Below are 9,626 nucleotides of genomic sequence, written 5' to 3'. Positions count from 1 at the left end.
GAGACCTCATGAAAGGAGTCTGTGCCCTTTTAAAAGAGACCCCAGAAAGCCCCCTTTCCCCTTCCTCATGAAAGCCAAGAAGAGGCTCTTACCAGACACCAAGTCTGCTGCCTCATTGATTTTCAGACTTCCCACCTCCAGAACCATGAGAAATAAATATTTGCTGTTTAAGCCGCCCTGTATCGGTACTTCTGTTGTAGCAGCCCCCATGCACTAAGAGCAAGGGCTTTATCTTCTGTTCCTGAACATGACTGGAGAGCTCCCTCCAATTCCCCGGGGGGCCCACTCCAGTCAGGCACAGCTTTGTCAAGGAAAAGAGGGAGGTGGCCAGAAACAGATTAAGCATGGAGAGGGCAGGGACAATGATGGCCTGAATAAGGCTGCAGAAGGAATGGCAGTTGAGCAGGGATCCCATAAACCATTAGCAATGGTGGCTTTAAAACAGGGAAAGTGGTCTTTGTTTGTATCATCCTGTTTGTCAGTATCATCCTCACCACCTGGGGTGGGTCTCCTCCTCACAGGTGAAGCTGACTCGGTACCCTGGACATCACGTGCCAGGGAGCTCGCCACTCGAAGTCTCCGACAGATAAATCACTGTCCTTTCATTATACTAACACTCGGTTCCAGGCACTTGCCAGGCTTTATTTCATTACCACTTCTCTGACATGTTCTTTAAAAGAAGCCCCCCCAGGTCCCAGGAATTTGGCCAGCACTCTCCTGGATGACCTGGCTTCGCATCTGTCCGCAAAGGTACCACAGAAGGCGAGTGTGTATATTGTTTGAGCTAGGGCTGGACTGGAAAAAGTGTTCAGTACTTTGCCACTTAAGATGATTTCAGATTCTCAAGGCAAAATGAGATATCAAGGCTGAGAGAATGACCTCCATACAGTTCAAATAAATTGGTGAAGAGAAAAAGAATCAGAATCCTCCCCGATTTAGCTGCGTTTAGTTTTCTATCATCTTACTGTTTCCCTTAAGCTTAGGCGTGTTCTAGAAGACTTTTCAAAGTCTGGTCCTTGGGGATCTTACCAGGTCAAGGCTTTGGGGAGGGGGGTGGTAGGCTTCACAAATCCAAACCACAGACAACACCCTCCAGGAACACCCCTCGCAGGACAGTTTAAAAATCACTGTTCAGGAAGATCCGGTCTTCAACTGTCTGGTCCCGAGGTCCCTCCCTCCCTCCCTCCCTCCTGCCCTCTTTCTCCTTCTCTCTCCTTCCTCTTCTCTCCCTGCCCCTTGATTTTCGTTTCTTTCATGCTTTTTATCTCTTTTCTCTCACATTTTATGCCAAAGCTTACTCTTGTCCACGTGCCAGTGAGAATTCAATCACATGTAGTTAGGTAGTTAGGTTTAGTTACACAAAGGGAAAAAAAATGTATTCGCCAGACTTTTTTTTTTTCAGGAAGAACAAGATATTTCTTTAGAAAACATCCCTGTCTAGTAGGAGGGATACAAGCTGAGGCCTTCAGGGACCTTGATTTGAACAGCAGGGCTCTGCAGGGGGCAGAGAGAGGAATGTGTGGATGGCTCCTCAGCAGAGGAGGGGAGATAAGGGAGGAAGAGAACTGGTAAGGGGGGGGCGGGGGGGGAGGGGAGCTCTCAAACCACACTGTGGCCACTCCCAGCACATCCCCTACATGTAAATAAAGTGGACCCAAAGGCTCATATAATTCCCGGGAGTGGAGTTTTTGAGCTGATACTGAAAGATGAATTCTGTATCTAGGCTGATGCCAGAGAGAACCAGAGAATCTAGGAAACCAGAGAAGCGTAAGGCAATGAACCTCAGGAACTCAGAGATTTCTGGAAATCCTGGGGCGGGTCTGAGACTGCTGGGCACAAGCCATACAGCTGGGTCTGGAACCAAGTTTCAAGATCTCTTAGGGAAGAGAGTCACTGTATCATTTATCAGAAGATCAGGACACCTTTGAGAGTTAAAGGGAAACATCTGAAATGTGCGGGACGACAGGCCTCCGCCGGGGAAGTGGTCGTCCTACCCAGAGTGGCTGCTGGTGTCCGGAGTTTACAGGAAAGAGAGGGTGCGTTGTGGGGGATGCACAGGAGGCTCCCCCCAAACTGGGCTCGGGCTGCTAGAGGACAGAGGAGAAGTGAAAGAAAGTTGACAGCAGCTGGAGGAGCAGCTCAGGAAATGAATCAGAGACGCCTTCATTTCTTATCTTCATTTCTGAGATCAGTTTTGGTGATCAGATCAGGTAACAGATGAGTAGATGCCGTTTTTAGAGGAGTTTGAGATGCTCAGGTATAGAACCGACACTGGTAAAAGAAATTGAAAAAAGGAATAAAGGAAAGAAGGGAGATAGGGAAAAGGATAGAGGGAAGGGAGGAAGGAAGGGAGGAAGGAGGGAGGGAGGAAGGAAAAAAGGAGAGAAAGAGGAAAGGAAGGAGGGAGGGAAGAAGGAAGGAAGGAAGGAGGGAGAGAGAGAGAGGAAGGAAGGAGGGAGGAAAGGAGGGAGGGAGGAGGGAGGGAGGGAGTCTGAAGCTGTCTGTTCCTAGCTGCCTTCCTCAATGACTAATGATGGTAGAATTCAAAACTCTGCCTTGAAGTATGCATCACAGAACTCAGGGGTGGTTGACAAACAACACTCAACTGAATGGCAGGCGATGTGAGTCCATGGAAAGACGAGGCTCCGCAATCAGACAAACCTGCTCTGCAGTCCCACGGCGACGAGATGTGAGCACAGCAGACTTGGCTGTGTGGAGGGAGAGTTTCTAAGGGGTTACAGTTTCCAATACTGTCCTCTCCCTTAGTTTTCTATCACACATCCATTAAAAAATTGGGGGAAAAAAGTGTCTATTTAAACTGTTAATTGCATCATGTAAAGACAATTGACGACATCAAAACAAAATTTGCAAGACTTCCTTGGGATGGCTTGACTTCAAAGGTAAGTTATAAGGCACTTACAGATCTCAATGTGGGGGCTACAGTGGTTCCTAAGAAGGGGACAGTTGCTGAAACTGAATGGTGGCTTGTTCTTGTTAAGATAAGTGTGTTTCTGTTAAAGGGTGTGAAACAGAAGATGGCTGAGTGCATGTTTGTCTCATCTTGAGGGAGCCACGGTGAAAACTGAACGTGGGCAAAGCCCACCCTAAACCATTCTGTCCATAGCTTATGAGAACAGTTATGACTGCTCAACGGCTTGGGCTTGGGGAATTGTCTGGGTGTCGGACAACCGCATTCTGAGCACCTGTCTGGGGTTATGTGACGGGGGTGGGTTAGAAGGATGGGGGTGGAGATGTGTGCTTTTGAAGAGAATGGAGATCCCCACTGGCCGCCATCCTGCGATGAGGTCAACACCAGGACAGAGATGGAAGGGTGTTCTTCAACCCGAGTCCACGGAAGGCAGTTTCTCTCCTGGGGGTTCCGAGGCAATCAGGCATAGACACTGGGACTGAGCCATGCCTGAGGTCCTTCCCTGCGGGGAGAAGCGGCTCTCCCAGCAGAGAGGGGTTTAGGATGCACAAGGCAAGGCATTCCTGTGGAGGCCTCATGAAGCAGGGCTGTGCCTGGGGCTCCAAGTAGAGTCACATTCAGTTGCAATTGATCGATCCTTGTTTCATTTCATTTACAGACAAAACCGCAGCCAGCTCTTCCTCAGAGCAAAACAAAGCAACAGCAGCAACAGTAATGATGGTGACAAGGTTCTCACTGTGTGAGGAGGGGACTTGGAAGACAAGAGAGAGCAGCATCCCTGAGACTGACCTCAGAGGCCAGCCTTGTGCGTCCCATCAGCATCTGCCTGATGAGGCTGGACAGAGGCCTTGGGGAACAGGAGAGAAGGGAGGTGGAGACAGGGGCCAAGACAGATGCTGAAGGCTTGGGTACCACCCATCCTGACACACTGCAGAAGAGACCTGGCCAGGGTGGCCGAGCTGGTGCGGCAGCAGAAGAGGCTCAACCGTGTCCACTCAGCAGTGTGGGGGCCTCCTTCAGGCTTCGAAGCTGGTGAAGCTAACGCAGCTTACAAATGACAACCATGGTGATGTAGTCAAATAACAACACAATGGCAGTAAGACCGCAACTGCTCTCTTTCAAAACACAAAACCCCCAAAGACGCTCTGGTCCTCATATCTTGAACGGCTGTAAAAGGCTTCTCTCCCTCCCCTCTGTCATCTTTCTGAGCTGCCTGTTCCCTCCAAATGAGTCATCCCAGTAGGAATGTTAATGTATTTGACATGTGTCAACATCACCCTGAAGAAAAGAGATGCTGGATGGTTTTACTGGCGCACACAGCACGAAGAACCGACGGCACACGTGTTGGTTTCGGCCTGACACTCACACGGCATCTTCCAATCTCGCCGCTCGTGGAGCCTGACACCAGTCCGGTGAGGAAGTCTTGCTCGCCGCCTCTGTTCCTGCCACTCTTCTTTTTAGTGAAAAATGTTCTCTTGAGAGGGTTGGCCTGCCTTCTTTTTTGAATCAAAAATTTGCACAGAGACTGCAGTACATGCAGATACTGGCAGTGATGAAAGCGAAGGACGCAGAATAACGTGAGGAACTGGGAGCACAGAGATGACACACAGAAATGTCTGAAAATGTACGTGTTGACACTGTGGCTTTCAGGTTTTTCTGCTTGCTCCTCTGTGACAAGGATAAAAATGACATAGACTGAGCCCAGCCATGTGTGTGGACTGCTTATATCCTAATTGTCTATGAGATCCACTCCCTGGGGACACTGGCCCCTGAAAACCTTATTTCCCAGATTCCCTTGGGACACTGGCTTCCTGCTGGTTTTGGTCGTGGGAGGCACTGGGTGGAGTCTGGAAGGCAGGAGGGAAAGAGTAGCCAGGGTGTTTCTTCCCCTCTCTGTGCGGGGCTCCGCGTCTCCGGCAACGCCTGCCTCTCTTCCCCGGTTCCAGATCCATGGGGGAAGCCGCTGCCGTCCCAGCTGCTGTCACACAGCTTTGGCTTATGCCGTGTCATACGACGTCCCATATTGAATTCTTGCCCTTGAGCCCCTGACTTTGACCGGAAGGTGGCTGATCCAGAACATTCTGAAGGGTAACATGAATGTGGGACTGGAATTTCAGTGTGCTGTGGTCTGACTTGGGCCAGTTCATTTCCTGCTGGCCCCAAGAACGTTCCGAAAATTACATGGACGCCCAGATATCATGCCACTCAAACTTTCAGGGTATGCAGTTTTCTCACAGTGTTTGTGGCGTATGCATGTAATGATTCTCCATACGAACAAAAAATAAACAAGACCCAGAGGGACTGACAGTCTGGAGGTTGGGGTTAGCTCAGGAAAAGGTTCCAAGATGCTTCTGAACTTGGGTGTGGAGAAGCCTGTCAAAATCAAAGAAGATGGCAAATCGTGGGAGATTAATTGGCTCATTTCTCAGATGGTCCCATGCGCTCTGTCCAGCTGGGGCATTTTGTGTCTCCTTTCACAAGACAGGCTCTGTTTCACTCCCGATTCACACGGGACCTTGGCAAGATTCTTGGATTAGGTGTTCCCTTGTTCCTTAGACCTGTCATGTTTGACAGAGAATCTGGTCCCAGCCTGGAGGCCTTCGCTAAGGGGAAGGTGAGGCCTGGCTTTCCTTCAAGACAAGCTGTACCAAGGGAGAAACAGCTCCCAGGCTGACACGACTGTGGAACCCGGTGTGATCAGGCTGTGTGCACTCACAAGCACGGTCTGTGGCTCTCGGAGGTGTGGTCAAGTCAAACCACACAGACACCCGATGGTGAAGCCCTGAGTTTTTCAGGCGCTAACAGGAGCAGAGTCACAACAGGGCCGACTAAAACTTGGCCAAGAAAATTAGCACTGGGCGTATCTTGTAAAACATTTAAGTTCAGGCTCATTTCAATTAAGCCTCTTGGAGCCTCAGGTGTTTGTCCAAAGCTTACCTGAGCCTGAACTCCTGGAACCAATGGAGTCTGCTGAGACCTGCAAGAACATGCTTTCCCACGAGACATCTGGCAGTGAGAACCCCCCATCTCCACCCCAGTCTACGAAGATCCCATCTGAGGATGAATATAACTGGGTTCCTAAACATTTCTGAAAGTTTGGATTTCAGTTGAACCAGATATGTCAGGTGTCTGCTTCTGGCGAGGGTAGCAGGTAGAGGAGACCTCAAAAATTATCTTTCTGTCTCAGGTGAAGATTCCCCATAACGTGGGATCACAATCTTTCTATAAGACAAATACCCAGGGCAGAGCATAACACAAGATGGGGTTCTTTCTTTGCTACTCTGGGTTGAAAGCTGAGGGCTGGACTGAATCAGATTCAGGGGTCCGTTCAGGCCAGTCGACTTGGCTTCCTCTCATGTCCTACAGTCATTAAAAGCCTTTATCTAATACATTTAATAACAAGGATAGTGACAGGAATAACAGACGTGAATGGAACTCATACTGTGTACCGGCACCGTGCTGAGCATTCTGTAAGTGACTCTCCCGTTTCTTCCTCATGGCGACTCTACGCACTGGGTGCTGATTATCTACACTGTAAAGATGAGAGAAACCAGCTGGGGGAGGCTACGCTCCTTGTCTCAATTCACTGTGAACTGAACTTGGGTCTCTTCAGTTATCGAGCCCAAGCTTCTAAGCATTTTGCTGGATCAATCTTCACGGAGATACTTTTCATAAGCCAGAACAAAGTTATCATCCAAACAAATGGATCTGCTTCTGTTCATCAGAAAATGGGCATGAAAATGCTTTGAGAGAGGCAAAGCCTCACACAGAGGTTAAGAATTAATTAATACAAAGAAAGAAATTCTATTGTGCGGGAGGAACGGCGGCAAAGGGAAAGTGGGGAAGATATTGATTGTGAAATTAAAAGAAACGTTATCTTGGAGACCTATCAATGTCATGATTATGAATTTGTGGAACTTAAATATTCAAGGACCGGAAGGGAGAAATATGGAGAAAGGGAGGAAAGATTAATTTGTGGGGAGGTGTGAAAACAGGGCTACATCTGTTCTTTCTTTGATTTAGATTTCCATTCAATCATTTGCGCACATTAAAAAGGCAGACAGAGACCATACAAATCCACATCAAGACGCGGGCATTCGGGACTGTTGTGTGGTTAACCACAGCCCTGCGAGACACAGCCTTGGCATGTCAAGGCTCTGTTCCTGAGCAGGATCTGCAGGGAGCTTAGACACTACATGGCAAATGTCTGTGTTCTTCACAAGGCCACACTCGGAGACCTTACCCTCATGAGAAGGAAAATTCTAGATTGGAAGAGGAAAAAGGAAGCAAATTTTGTGCCTTGACTTAAAAAAAGCCTACAGGTCTTTCAACTCGTACTTAGGAACATGGGTTGCAATGATCTCACATTTGAATGTGCACAAGAGTCACTGGGTGACCTTTAAGACTGGAGACGCTCAGATCCATTCTTGGACGTTATGACTCAGAGGTCCACTGAGGCCAGGGAATCTGGATGGTCAACCTGTGCCCTATTTTAACAAACTCTTCAGGGAGCTGGGATGTCAGTGGCCTCTGGACCACAGTGGGACAGAGGAATTCACAGCTCAAAGGAGAGGATTCTCTGCCCTGATTTTCACAAATGTGGAAACTGGTATTTGTTATACGTAGGTATTACCGAGTTCATTCTTAGAAAGCCAGACTTTCGTGATGGTGGATGGTGTGAATTTGGGGAAAGCCGTATGCTTAGCACTATGTGAGACCTTTTAGCTACAATCTCATTTCATACATAAAATAACCGTGTGAGTATTGTTTTGCAGGTACAGGAACTAAAGATTAGGAAGCTTTCAGTATCCTGAGTGAGGTCATACAGCTAAGAAGTGACGGAACCCGGATTCTAAATCAACATTTATTTATTTAGACCCTCTCAGGAGGCCACGTGCCTTCTAAATTTCTTTCTTCAGGTGAAGTGTATCATTATTTACTGTGATCAAAGCAACAGTTATCCAGGGGGAAAGTTGGACACTATGAATGGAATGACCAAATTCACATAGCCAATGCCTGCCTTTAGTGCATACCAGCCTGACTCAGGGAATTTCAACCCTGAGGCCTAAGTCTTTTCTTAACAGAGTCCCATGGTTCAAAGTATCTACTCTAGGGTCATCAAAATAAACTTTCTATTGCCTCTCACTCCCCTTCCCCATTTGGGACTCAACCGGTGACTTCCCGTGATCACTGCCATGACAGAGGAGAAACTTAATACATCCTGTACCCTGGCTTGATTTTGTCGTGGTCGTGAAAATGGGGTGAGGGGAGCAAAACCTTCTCTACGATGACAACTTTTCTTTATATGTTAATAATATTCAATTTTTATGATTATAAAAGGAGCATTTCAATTTCTTCTGTGACTATTGATTGAATCCTATCTAAGGCTATGTGCCAGGCAGGGGAGGGATTTAGGTTTCTGAACAAGACAAAGTCCTTGCCCTTGGAAAGCTTATATTCTAGAGGACAGAGCAACAGTGACACACAGCACAATAAGCAACTAGACATGTAGGATGTCAGACAGTGAACCCTGGCGTGGAGAAGAAAAAAACAGGGTAAGAAAGATAAGAACGGGAGGGTAATCTACATACTAGAGACGCAAATTCATACGCAGTAATACATATTAATGCTCAGATACTTTGGAAAACCTTGGACACTGGGAAAAGAATATAAAATATCACCCATAATCCTTCTACATAGAGATCACCACTGTTACCAGTTCGGCCTGTTTTCTTTTGAACCTTTTTCTCTACTGAATTGTGATCACCTATTTGCTTTCTTAGTGTAACCTGTTTTTTTTTTTTTTTCCCACTTAACATGCCACCATCACTCTCCCATGTCATTAATGTGACTTCACATTTGAAGGTTTGCTAAGTGTCACTGTACGAATGCACTGCAATTGATTTAGCTATTTCCTCCGTCGTTGGTCCTTTAAATTATTTCCCATTTTTCCCCAGGACAGACATCACACTGATACTTTCTTAACTATAAATCGTTGTGTGGATATCTAAATATTTTTTTTTAGAATAAATTTGTGTGTTTTGAGTCTGGTTTCTAAGGCTTTTGATGGATGTTGCCAAATGGACCCCCAGAAGCAGAAGGAGTGAAGGCTGGCCATCTTGCCACACAGGGTGTAGCAAAGCCTTTCCTAATACCGCTAAAGATTTCCCTTTGGGGCTTGTTTTTAATTTGTCCCAGTCTTGAGGGTTCAGTTCGCCCGAGGTCTGAGGATACGATTCATAGGTGCCACTCCCCAGTATCACACTCCAGAAGGACCCTTCCCGTCTGCACAGTGGAGGAGAACGCTTCTGACCGCATGGGTACCTTCCCCAGAATCTGAAGAGGTGACCTTCACCCTTTCCCCTAACCTTTGCCTGAGTGAATCAATCCATTCCTGGCCTCTCAGGGCCCCTCCAGGATGCTGTAATCACAGCACTAACCTGTGTTCACATTTCCCTTGATCGAGCAGAAATCCCCCTGTGCATAGACAACTGCTTCCTAATGGCCCTGGCTCCCAACTTCTAATGGCCCCGTCCTCATTTCTCCCAAGAGCCAGTTCTTTTTGTTAGTGTTTTAAGACTCCTGGTCCAGACAAAATTTCCCCCATGATGTCCATCTGGCCAAATTGAAGGTGATGCAGACAGTGAGACAGGGAGACGGGTGTGTCTGCGTCAATAGGACAGAGGAACCTCCGAGG

At 47.5% G+C, this 9,626-nt stretch overlaps 1 long non-coding RNA gene across 1 annotated transcript; it reads left to right on the top strand.

The window, feature by feature from the left end:
* Window positions 1-1,692: 1,692 nt before the first annotated feature.
* LOC123612249 (uncharacterized) lies at window positions 1,693-8,806 on the top strand. The gene is made up of 2 exons (XR_006719451.2): window positions 1,693-2,900; window positions 3,588-8,806. It is a non-coding gene; the product is annotated as an uncharacterized LOC123612249 (long non-coding RNA).
* Window positions 8,807-9,626: the final 820 nt, after the last annotated feature.

Source organism: Camelus bactrianus, chromosome 9 (assembly GCF_048773025.1).
Source record: "Camelus bactrianus isolate YW-2024 breed Bactrian camel chromosome 9, ASM4877302v1, whole genome shotgun sequence".
NCBI classification, from domain to species: domain Eukaryota; kingdom Metazoa; phylum Chordata; class Mammalia; order Artiodactyla; family Camelidae; genus Camelus; species Camelus bactrianus.
The sequence above is the reverse complement of the archived record's forward strand: the minus strand, read 5'-3'. Positions and strand labels throughout refer to the sequence as shown.